Raw genomic sequence first — 13294 nt, 5'->3', positions numbered from 1 at the left:
TTGACGCACTCCATTTCCCACCGTGCTCGAACTCAATGCGATGTTTTTCTCTCCAGATAGGACACTGAAACTCGACCAGCTGTTCTGTGGAGTGCTCTCCTGCTCTCGGGTGGTTCGTTCCGTCGTGTCCGTCGGGTCCCGCGATAGTAAACATTTTGCAACAACGAGTCCTGTTGTGCCGAGCGGATGGTAAATTGTTTTAGTTTATACTTAACCTCGTTTCGGATCAGACGCGCGATTTCCACCGGCCTTTCGGGGCAAGCATATGCTTAATCCTTTCAGTGATTGTTTCTGTGGAAAGGCTTAAGACAGCTGATTGTGACTGTTGTCAGTTCGCTTGCGGGGGTGTGGAGCTTAGGTCATTCTCTACTTCCGATCGGATCGGTTCTTGACATTGGACTCAACAAGGGGGAAAGTGTTTTGCCCGCTGATTTGTGCTAGCAATGGAAAAATACTTTGTATACAATTTTCAAAAAAGGCAACAGTTGAAGTGGATTGTAATCGGCGGAATGAAGTGTTGATGCCCGGCGTCGAATGAAAGTCAGTCGACAGTTTGACTTCAAAGCGTGGCTGCTGTGTGTGGGCGGAGGAAGATGCCGGTGGATGGAGTAGAGAAACCGTGATGTGTACATGATGGAATTGTGATGAAGTGCTAGAGTTTTTACATCGTCACTGTAAGCTGTTAGTTATCATTTTCAGACGAGGCGCCGAGCTTCGGCGGAACCGAAACGGCGAGCGGTTCATCACATCAAAAATGCATGCAAAAAATGAAATGTGCTGTTATAGCTGTGGCAACGCAAGTGCATTCTAGTTCAAAGGAAAGAGGATATTTTCATTAGTGCCACGGAATAGTGTAGTTTTGCGGCGGTCATAGCAAAAAAAAAGTGAGTTTCAATCCGTTAATCAGATTTTTTTTCTAACAAGTTGATTCAATATTGCTACGGCATTTGTGTTTTACTGGTCTACTGTTTACTGGTACGTCCTTTGATTCACACATATGAAATGGTTTTCACGAAAATGTGATTGTTCATAATTCATTCTGAGAAAATTGTCCGTTGGAATTCGACGTGAAGTTATTTTTTGTACGGTTATATCCAATGCTCATGTTCCTAGAGAGTTATCTGTTTATCTTTGTTCGATGTTAGGTTATTACATTTCGAAGCTTTCTAAGCCTGGTTCTTTTCCCAATACCAAGAAATTTTCAATTTCTAGTCGAAAACATTATTAGGTGAGATGATAGTAAATACCTGACCTCTATTCTTTCCAAAATGGTTAGGAAATGTTTCTGAAACAAATTTGACTATTATTTTTTGTGCAGTGGTTGGGACAATAAGGTCGAAGGAGTTTCATTGATTGAAAAATAAAACACTAAGCCACATTGAAGTTTCTGATGAACAGTACACCTTATCTATAACTGCCCTCTTCTCCGTCGCAGCTTTTAATTGAGTTTGAGCAACGAAGCTTTTAATTGAGTAGTCGCAAACGTTCTTTCGCATATGATATGAAAAAATGAATTTTGACGATGATGAAGAAAAAATCAAATTGGAGGGAAATTACATCAGACATGAACAAAACAGAAGAATCGATGCTTTACACATTGATATTTTTGTTAGGAGAGCGTGTTCACAGTGGGACTGACAGTAACAAAGTAACAAAATAAAATAAAAAAATATTTGGTTGGGGCAACAGTAATCCACTATTTTTGCGTGAAATTCAAAGCTTTTTTTTAAATATGCTTCGGATGTTTAGATCAAATATGCACCGGTTTGTTGCCATTCTAAAGGCAGCCTCATAATGCCTCTCTCGTAGAAGTCTTATTCCTTATTGACGAAAAACTCTTGCAATAGATTTTTACAGTCTTCTCTTGATACCAATTTCTTATCACTCAGGAAATTTTGCAATCCTAGAAAAAGGTGGTAATCACTTGGTGCTAGGTCCGGAATATATGGTGGAATATATGGTAGTGGACAACAGCTCTTCTGTTGGCCAATTCTGGACATAACTGGTCAATTGTTAGCTTCAAACGACCCATTTGTTGACAGTCGACATTTGAACTTAATGGAAATTTAGTGAAATAAGAAAAATAATTAAAATTAAAAAAAACAAATTGTACGTATTTGACTGTTGCAGCAACGACACCCTAAACATCATTCACAATTTCAGCGGCCTGGCTTTCATTTTCACCTTTATAAAAAAAACGTTTAAAATATACCGAATTTTCTCTTTGTTCACTTACACTGTTAACACCCTGTAACTCCCAACTGAATGGAACAAACAAAAAACAGCAAAATATTTTTTTTTACTTTGGATTGAGCCTAATTTTGTGATTGTATGATCGATATTACGCGAGATATTGATCTCAAAGCTAGGTACCGAGAAAATAATGGATTACTTTTTCGCTAACCTAACATATTGGTTCGTTTCCAGATTTGTTATGATTTGATATGGTATGAAAAATTTCCCCCTTCATCTTTGACGAATTATTATTCAATAAACAATGATCGCAACGCAATTCGGAAGGCAGTTTGGAAAACTTTTTTGAAATCGATGCAAGAAAATTTCCAAAGTTACCAAAACTGTCTTTCGATTGCGATGCAATGCGAAGGGGAAATTTGACATTCAAACAGCAATATCTCTCCACTGAAAGGTCCAACAGGAACGTTTTAGGAATCAAATAAAAGCTGGTTGATGGCGCTTATTGGATTTTCTATTGTATTAGTTGGCAAAAATTGTTTTAGTCCACAAAATCTTTGAAAAAACAGAAAGAGATCGGTGTTTTATTTCTCCATGATATTTATGTCCACTTCATCTACACACACCAAGACAAAAATTTTCTCGTAAAATATTTCAAAACTTGAGAGTTTACGCTCTAGAATTATGTTCATCCCGTTTTTATGCGTTCATTCTATGTACAAAAAAATGGGATATTTTTCTAATGAACCTAATCGGTAATTACTTTTCGGGTAACCCAATAGAATCAGTGATTGAAAAAGTTAAATGATCAATTAATAAAACAAGGGAATGACGTCGTGGATTTTTTAAGGTATTTTATATTCGACGTTTGTTCCATAGTGTACAAAGGCAATCTTTGCATTTAAAAAATGTAAAGAGCAATTCCACGCAAAATCTGCTGAAAACCAGATGATTTTGACGTGAAACTGTCCGCGTCTTTATGTCCAAAATTACAATTTTAACCAATTAGGAATACTTCTGATTCTTTGTAAGGGCGTATTCAAAATCATTGATTCTTTTCTCCATTCACCCTTGCCTCCTTCGTAACTCAAAATCCAGATGTTCGATTAAAATATGACGCTAAAAAAATAAATATGAGCTGTATACCTCACGCAGCTGTATATGGTTTAATACAAAGTGGTACCATGGTGTGATCTCCATGGAAACCGATCTAGAGATTGGAGTGATTACATTGTTTTGGGATAAGCCGATGGTATTTGGTTGTGTTCCTTATTTCATCGGAATGTAACGATACACAGCGATTTGTTCACCTCTAGATACTCTCAGTTGATTGCTCACCATCCCTCTTAAGGTATGGTGGTCACACTACAGGTTTTTTAAAGAAAAAACTATAGATTGGTTATAATAGAGGTTTATATAGGACTACTGTTGACTTTTTTTCCCTCGTTGGGTGTGAACCATTGCGTCCATTATTTTGAACTTTTGTGGTATATCGTTGACTTAGTAATTATTTGTTTGAGGTTGCATCTGAGAAATTATCAATAAAAGGGTGTTTTGAAATATGGCTGAAAAGTGCAAGCTCGGTTCAATGCTTCTTTTATGCGTATTTGTCGAATGTATTCTGGAGTGAAAAACAACAAAATCAATACGGTAGCAAAATAGTAACAGGACTGATAGGAGTGAGCAAAATTGGGTATTCATAGATTTTTGTGATTTCATTGTTATGCTTCTAAATTAATTCTTGAGCTGTCGAAACGTGTTTTTGGAAACGTATTAATTTTTGATGTCAAATATTAACGCTCAAAACCACTCTGTGTTGGCCGCTCTGTCGAATAAGAATAATTGACTGATATCAACGGGACAGACTAAAGAAAATTGTCATTTCAATATTCTAAAACCCATAATAGCTTCCGCACGGATCCTCGGATCCTCGAAGTACAAACAGGAATGACCCTGTAAACCAGAATCAGCGGAATCGGAATCCTCTTCGGATGTACGCAATGCAATTTATTCTACCCACAAGTTGGAATCGTTGATTGATTGATTGATTGATTTTATATAAATAATTAAGGGAGATAATAAGAATTATTATTTTTTATCTAGATTCGAATTTTGTTAATAAAATGGAAAAACCCGCGGGAGTAAGAATGCCTTGGCTACCTCTTCTCCCGTTAGCCTAGTCGTAACCCTCTATATTTATTCATTCAAACAATTATATGTTCCAACTTGGTTCAAAAGGTTAGTATGACACACTACATATATTAGTATGGTTAGTATGACACACTAAGATATTGTTAAGAGATAATATTAAATAGAAAACATAAATATGGATAATAATTGATTTGATTATTGATAGATTAGTGAATTCTTTTATATGTAATAAGTAGGATGTCTCAAAAAATCGGCCATCCGATTGTTGTCACATTACTAGCTGAAAAAAATGTTTGGTTCGATTTTCGTTTTCATTTATAGAGGGGAGTGAGTGTGCTTCATTTATTTATTCTCCCGTAGGCACAAACTCTCTATATCTCAGCATCTCTATAATTACATGCTCCACCTAATACAGATAATATTGAATAGGAAATTTAAATGTAAGAGCACCTTTTCCAGACATTTCACTAAATTTCTTCCAAACTTTTTTGATTCAATCCGATAACAACTGAAACTATGAAAAAATCTCAGCTTTCAGGGAAAAATATATAACAATATAGCGAATTTTTGAAAAAAGTCATTTTTGAAAAAAGGTGAATTTATTTCATTTTGCTTCCAAATTACAATATTATTTGTTTACTCATCTCATGAATTACGTATACTTTCAATGGATCTTTTGACGTAGGACTACGTCTTACATTAAGGGTGCCAAATCAGAAAACAGGTCACGTTTATTTTTTAAATAAAGGTAACGTTAATAATTATTTTTGCTGCGAACGGATTTTAACGATTATGAATCCAATCGGAAATTTTCGGATTTGTATGATAGGCTATACATCACAATCCCATAGTCTGTATATGGTCTAAATTGATGAAAATTGGAAGCATTCCCATTTCCCCATACATTTGTGTGCTTTCTCGAACAGAGCTGTCAATAACGGGCAACCTATGCAGCCGCTAGAATAGAAACAACGAAGGGGGATAGCGAAAAGAGAATATTTGCAAAGTTAACTCCACCCTTGCATAGTAAATAAGATGTCGCTAGCGTATAAGTATTGCATCTCCTCTGAGGAACATTCTCAGAATCTTTCTGTGTCCGAAACAACAAAGGTCGCTTAGTTGGCTCGTTTTGTGTTTTATGGTTCCCCTCGAGCTGTGAACGCTAGCGAATATTTCAATTGAAATGCATCTGGCATTGCAATTAACACAACCATCCGAACGGTGGCAAAGTAGGCGAACAAATAGAAGAGTGCAAATGATTATAAGTCGCTTCTAGTCATCAGTGTTTGGCTTTGTGTGTGTTGCTTGTTTTTGTTGCGCGAAACTTAAAACTTGTTCATTTCCTGTACATGTGAATAGCACACCTTCGTTACTTTTTGTTTCCATTCGTATTTGTTCTCGTGCGCATCGACTCTGTACTGATGCAACAAGCTCCTAGCTTTGTTGACGGTTTTGACCGAGAGTCGAGAAACGATTTTTCATAAACGGCCATTCTCGCGATGTTTAATTTTTATCGCTGCAACTGTGTGCATTTGATGCTTGTTGAATGGCGAAACACGGAAGATGCCTCTCGTTAAATACTCAGTGCAATGTGAGCATTGCTATGTAAAGAATCAAATTGCGACATATGACCAATTAGTGTATTGTTCTCGCAAATGTAAGAAAGAATCGTTGATTCTCGAAATGATTCTACAAAACCTCGCAAGCCATTAAATCTTTTAAGGGTCCCCGAAACTTTTCATTAAAGAGTTATTTATGAAATTCCAACGTATTCGCAAATAATATCCGAAATGTTAAACCAACAAATTTCAAAAAATAAACAAGATTGCGTAGTTCTACGTCCTAAGCGACCGTGTTTCGGATACAACCCCTCGATTTTTTTCTGATAAACAGAAAGTACCGTCGATGGGGGTGAAAATGGGTCAAAAAGGTAGTTTCCGAACTTTTTGTTGAATAACTATCGTAAATTAGAGTAAAACACAATTCTGGATTACCTAGAAATGTTCTCTAATGATGAACACTCGTAAGCGTCGAAGGAATTTTCGAATAATATTATTTTTTCACTGAACAACGATTAAATGAAAGTTGACCCAATCTCACACCTTGGAGGGGGTGACAATGGGTCAAAGTAGTGAATATAACTTTCTATTAAGAATTGTGTTTAGAAATCAATGTCTCAATAATCTCAAGATAGTGCGATGAAAATGTTTATATGTTTATATTCCATGTCAAACCGATATAGTTGTTCTCAGATTTTCATGAAAAGTGGTAGTTTTGTTATTTATCGTAAAACATTAGACCCGTATTTTTTATCATTAGAGTGATCATTTTCATTTTCTTTTACCATTTCCATTTTTTTTTCCAAAAATGACTTTTTTTTAAAACTCATAACTTTTGAATTACTGCACCGATTCAGATGATCGACATATCAAATTGAAGCCAATTAGCTAGTCTCCTTTCGGAAAATATTATACATGCGTAACAACACTTACAGAATATAAGAGGCACTGTATTTCATATGTAAAAGCTGTGTTCTCTTAACAGCTGAACGAGTTTTTGTTTATTTTTATGACGAAGATCTTTACTGACGAAGTTTTACACGAACGGATAATTTAATGTGGACAATTTTTTTGCAGTTTGTTTTCAATATTTTCAATGAATCTGACGAAGTTTTTTTTGAACGGATTATATTATGTAGATTATTTAATTTTTTTTTTTAAATTTGTATTGATCTCGATTATGTCTGTCATTCTTATAGTTGTATTAGTTTAAAAAAATAAAAGTAGTCTACAAAAGTTTGAGCGTCGCGCTCGAGACACAGATATAAAGGATATTAAATTGAAAGTTTTTTTGAAGTGCCGGTCTAGGAATTTTTCGTAAAGGAAATTTTCTCGATTTCTCTGAATGAGGGTATTCACAGTCAATCTAAAACAAGGCTGGCGGTTGGACTTGTGCTCTGGTGGACCACTTGGCTGCAAGCGCCTCGTCGGGACCGTATCGGCTCTGTGGCGGACATGACTGAGTATTGGACATTTTTGGACATTGCAATTTTTGAACTTATATCTGTAAATAAAATCAGTTCGTTTTTCATGTTTGCTAAACTGATTTCAATGTTGAAAAAAAAATTATCTTTTAGATAACTCGTCTTGCTCAAACCTCTGTAGGGGAAGGAGGCGGGACCATCATCATTCAACTTGCGGAAATTTTGGATTTTGATCTAGTAATTATTATTTGTATTTTTTTTTATAGTTTACATTATCTCGGGACCAAGGGCGCTATATTTTTTATATTTTTTCTTGAAGGCTGAGATTTTTTCAGATAACATATCCAAAATTCAGAGATGTGTTATTTTTTATTCTTGAGTTATGATTTTTCAAAATTAACCGATGGTCCAAAAATCATTTTTCCCTTTTTTCCAAAAATGACTTTTTTAAAATTTATATTTTTTCAATTACCGGGCCGAATCAGATGATCGATATACTAATTTGAATACATATGAAATACCATATATGCATAAAAATTGGATTCTAGTCGCATAGATGACATCAGCGCATAGGAATATTGAACGAAAACTTAAAACATGTTAACTTTGAGAAATCATTCGAGAACGAAAAAAAAAACCTCTCTGATATTCGGATATGTCATGGAAGAAAACCTCAGCTTCCGAGAAAAAAATATGAAAAATGTGTTGACCTTAGTTGCGAAACCATGTAAGCAATGAAAAACAATTACAATCAATAATTACGAAAACAAAATCTTTGGTTTTTGACGTAGAACTACGTCTTTCATTAAGGGTGTCAAATCAGAAAACAGGTCACGTTTTCATGAAATAAAGTTAACGTTAATAACTATTTTTGCCGCGAACGGATTTTGGCGATTTACATACTAAACGAATCGGAAATTCCGTAAGATTTGTTTAATATGCCATAAAATAGAATCCCCTGGTTAGTTAATGGTTAAAATTCATGAAAACTTTAAGTGTTTCTATTTTCCCATACATTTGTTCTGTCCATTTATGTGCATTCCCGAACAGAGATGTCAATAACGAGCAACTTATCGACGACTAACGGAGGGGAAATCGTAGGATTGCAAGTCTCCGTGAACGAAGAAAAAGTAGAAGAATGAAGGGGAATACTTGCCTAGAGTATAAACAGTGGATCTCGCTGAGGCAAACTTTCATTCGGCATCGGACTGTTGAGTAATCCAGTTCACTTTGCTTTCGCTGCGCTTCGATCTAAGATTGGACCCCACCAGTGGTAATCCAACTTGGAAATCGTCGTTTGATTTTTTTGTTCGTTTTTCGCGTTATTCGTATCGTGTGTTCTTCTTTCCGCGTCATAAATTGGACGCTTCGCGTAGTGTGCGATGAGCAAGAAGAAGAGGAAGGCAGGCTCGAACCCTGCAAAAAAAAAGGACGCATTGCCAGGGGCAATAAAATTTCGAGGTAAGCGTCATCTAATGATGCACGCGATGGTGGTGCAGTGAAAAGCGCTCGCACTGAACCGAGCCTTCGCGAATGTGACACCGTACCGAACAACAGCGAAGTAGGCAATTTCGGCGCGTCGGTCGAAAATGTAAACGCCGTTACTAAAATCAAGCTCCCCCCGCAGGTGCTGAAGGCGGTCGCTCTTGACAAACTCATCAGCGAATTCGCATCGATGGGTGTTACAGCAGATAACAAGCTGTGTGGCATAATTCAGTCTTTTTCCAAGCAGTTAACATTGTTTATTTTCCGTCTTCATAAGGGCTTCGTTGGTGCCTTTGAGAATGCATCAATGCATTAAACTGACGTTATGGCGAAGCAGACGTTAAGGTTGTGCACCAAAAAATTATTTGGGAATACCAAGCATCTTGAATGTCTTACTGGAATGTTATAAGTTATTTGGGTTCGCGTGCCAGTCGCAAAACTACCTTTAACTAGGATTGCATTTGCGCTAATATTGATCATAATGAAGCATTGCTACTGTTTTCGAGGTTGTTATTAACAAAAAGAGTTTATTTCTCTTGTTTAGTCATCAAGAAAGTAAATGTTCTGGAATTTTGTATGTTTGTATTTTGTATTTTGTAGGTTTTGCTTGCCAGTAGCGAAACTTCCTCCACTAAGGGTGACAGCTGCGCTTCTCTCGAGCATGAGAAAGTAATGCAACTCTTTTCGAGGCCAGTAATATTAACAGAAGCGTTTCTTTTGAGAATAGCGCAAAATGATGAGAAATGTTTATATTGCTAGTAGTTTCAAGCCACCAATGTATGGCTCTGTATGCATGCTATGGTGAACGCGTGTTTGGCGCTTGGTTTACGCTTAGTTTGTACGAACGATATCTAGAGGTGCGATTCCTTTGAGGCAATACTAAATAATATGTAGCATGATATTTGATACTTGCAAGTGTTGTCATTGTTGTTGTTTACATGCTTACATGCCAAAGATATATTGATGTAGTTATGAGATATGGAATAACGGTGCTGGTGCAACATGTATATAATCGACTGTAGCCGAGTCTATGTCAATTTCGAAAAAGGCCACCAGAATAGCCTCCGAGGTAAATTTTCAATGCATTGACATGAAATAAATTGCGGCATACGATTGTTTTGCGAGGGCGAGAATGAATATTCAATCAGTTATCGTCAACTGATTCTACAATGAAAAAATAATTTCAGAGATTATTCTACTAAGCAGTTGTTTCTAAAATTTCACAGCATTATAGAATAATATCCGAAGGCATAAACAAGCGACTTATATAAAATAACAGCGTAGTTCTACGTCAACAATGCGGTCGTATCTTGGACACAACCTCCTATAATTTTTTTTCTTCATGTTTTTCAAACAAAACTAGCTCATTGGCTTTAATTTGATATATCGATCATCTAAATCGGTCCAGTAGTTCAAAAGTTATGAATTTCTGAAAAAGGTCATTTTTAGAAAAAATGGGGAAAGTAGATTTTTCCGACCACCATAGATTGGAAATGGCCACCCTGATGAAAAAAAAAGGGTCTCTTATTTTACGATGAGGAATAAAAGTACCAATTTTCATGAAAATCTGACACTCACTATATCGGTTTGGCATGGAATTCAATTTCGTGCTTGACCCATTCTCACTCCCACTCAGTGTAAGTAAGAGATTATTTTGAAAATATTGAAATTCGAATTGAAAAAAAATGAAGTTCAAAATCAGTGATGACTCATCTTGCAAGACCTTAAAGAATAATTCTATCCAATTTTTACAATTTTAGTAGTTCTGTATAATGCTGGGCATGAGATTTTTTTCTGAGGTGTTATTTAATGGCTATTCACACATAAAACTTTGATGAGTTATTATATAATAACTGTTTGTACTACAGTTAAGTATTATGCATTGGAAGTTGTGGAAATATGTCTCCTATTAAACGGTTCATAGCTTTAAAAAATATTCGCAATTTTTGTCAAGATATTACTAATGGTAACTTTCTCCGTTTTTGACACAATTTCACCCCCATAACCTATTTTCACTCCCATCGACGGTACATATAAATACTACATGAAGCTTCGAATGAAATTATATTTCTCAAGCATTGAAATGGGTAAAAGGAATCATTTCAGATAAATCAAAGCCTATCTTCTTAAAATAAAACGGTTTTACAGGATCCAGTTTTTTTTTTAAGATCAATCTTCCAATTTTTTGAAAAATATCCCAATATGACCACGAACATCATACGCCTGAAGCTATGTAATCATTTCACAATTTCATTTCACCAGCACCACATACACCACGAGTGAGGTTCGATGTTGTACGTTCTGGCACAGTCTGATCGCCACGAGTGTGGCTCGACGTTGTACGCGAAAGGGTTGAAGTTTGTAATTTCTCGGGATCATAACTTATCGCTGATGCCAGAGAGAAAGTGTAATCCTTCTATAGCTATGCACACATTACAAACTCTCCATATGTACGATTTACTTGATATTCTGTGCGATTTCATGTCAAAGTTGAATAAATAAATTAAATTTAAAATGAATCTTCAGTAAATGCGCATATTCCCCAAGAAAATATTTTTTTAAATATTTCTTTTATATTCGGAAATAACGGAAATAATATTTCTTCTACCAAAATGAACTACTCAGTGTAGGCTTTCTGTCTTCCAGAGCAATTCCCGCAAAATATGCAAATCGCGCTCAATTTCCCCGAAGACGAATATCATCGAAATCGGTAGTCCTACTTGTCTCTCCTACTCGCCCACCGGATATCACCTCGTGCCAAGTCGGGATTTTGCAACCTCTCAAAACTCCAACACTACCACCACCACCACCACCAGCATCCAGTCGTCATTCTTCGTCGCTCCCAACGTAGTCGACATCGTTTGTCGTCGTCGTCGTCGTCGTTTATGCTCGATGTCACGCGGTAATGGGAAGACGAAACTCACCACCCACTCAAATATGCCGTTCCATTTCCGCCGCCTTCTTGCTGGTTTTCGCTCCTTGTTTCCGGTTTTCCTATTTTTTGTTCTCCATTGCACACCCAACGGCCAATCTCACGCCTTACTGAGCATGGGTTATGAGTTTGCTGCGTAACTTCAATCGCGAGGAAGGGAACCTGCTTTTACTCATTTTGGCTCATTAGGAAATTTGGTTTGTTAATTTACGGAATAAAATAAGCATCAGCTGTATTTGAACATTCGCGCGTATTCAAACAACAATAAGTCTCCTCATGAGCTCACTAATGTGTGCTTAAACGAAACTCGAATAAACTGTTCAAATTTGGGGCGAAACTACCCACTAGTCTCTGAGCGAAACACACTAACCCTCGCTGCTGCTTTGGCTTTCCGAAGTGCAGTTTGCAGCTACTTGAAAGAAGTTTCGCAAACGAAAACTTTCTTCTGAAGCCCGAGCTCCTCAACCAGGAAAGGCAACACTGTTTGACTGCTCATTAACCCGATGTTGAACCACTAATCCTGCTTCGGTCTGCCGGCCTCATTCCTGTATTCCACTGGCTTGCCAAATGGCTTCGCCGGATCTGAATGGTTGCAGTTTTAATCCGCTGCGATGAAAAACTTTTTTTCTCTGTCTCTCTCTCTCTGCTCTGTACCTTTGCATGCGTTAGTTTTGGATTTCTTTTGGGGGAAAATTAGTCTGCCGAGCGGAAACTTTGAAAGCCCAGTGGTCTCACAGCGCTCTGATCCAGCGTTCCAGATCAAACAAGCAAAACGAGGAAACGAGGGCGATTCCCTTCGGCGGGTAAGCAATGAGTGCCTGAGAGATGGAAGTAGTCGTAGTTTAGTTTGAATATGTGAGTCACTCGATCACTGAGAGTCCACCAAGTTTTCTGGGGGTGGAATAATTTTCCGGAATATTATACCGAGTTCTAGCAAACTCTCTGTTGGAACAGAAGTGAAAACTCATAAACAGATTGCTTCTTACAAAAATGCTCAGAAACTTGAAAATGATACTTGGCATTAACAGTGAGAGAACTTGAAACGAATCCTTTGAGAGTAATTCATTTGAAAAAGATATGATAATTCCTCTGACTTTTTGTTTCGTCAAACATGTTTTCTGACATTTCCCCCACCTTACTTGAATTGTCTCAATCACTCAAAACATACAGTTTGAATGAATGGTAATGACTCCAATTTTACAATTTTAAAACAACATTTTTATTTCTTTAGTTTTTATTTTTTGCTATTTATTCATCTTTTGACTGATGCAGAAAAACTGCTGGTAGTTAGCTTTAGTAGTTTGTTATGTATGGTTAATATTACATAAAAGGTAACAGATGACGAAACAAAAAAAAAAATTGTAGAATGAATTTTTTGTTTCGTTCAAAACATGGGATTTGTAATGCGAAAGTAACCCTCAGGCTAAACACATTTTCAATATTTAATCGCTGACATTTTTGCTCTCGATTCTCAACGCGATCCAAATACGCTCACAAAAAAATTAAAACATAAAAAATCGAAATTTTTCTTTACAAATTACCTAAACAAT

General features: G+C 36.5%; 1 protein-coding gene across 1 annotated transcript in view; it reads left to right on the top strand.

Moving 5' to 3' along the window:
* Positions 1-203: 203 nt before the first annotated feature.
* LOC129761870 (carbonic anhydrase-related protein 10) overlaps positions 204-13294 on the top strand; it is a 204920-nt gene continuing 191829 nt past the window's right edge. The window contains exon 1 of the mRNA XM_055759694.1: positions 204-884. The gene's annotated coding sequence lies outside the window, so the exon portion shown is untranslated. The remainder of the gene's footprint in view (positions 885-13294) is intronic.

The sequence above is a fragment of the Toxorhynchites rutilus genome, chromosome 1 (genome assembly GCF_029784135.1).
Source record: "Toxorhynchites rutilus septentrionalis strain SRP chromosome 1, ASM2978413v1, whole genome shotgun sequence".
Lineage (NCBI taxonomy): Eukaryota > Metazoa > Arthropoda > Insecta > Diptera > Culicidae > Toxorhynchites > Toxorhynchites rutilus.
The sequence above is the reverse complement of the archived record's forward strand: the minus strand, read 5'-3'. Positions and strand labels throughout refer to the sequence as shown.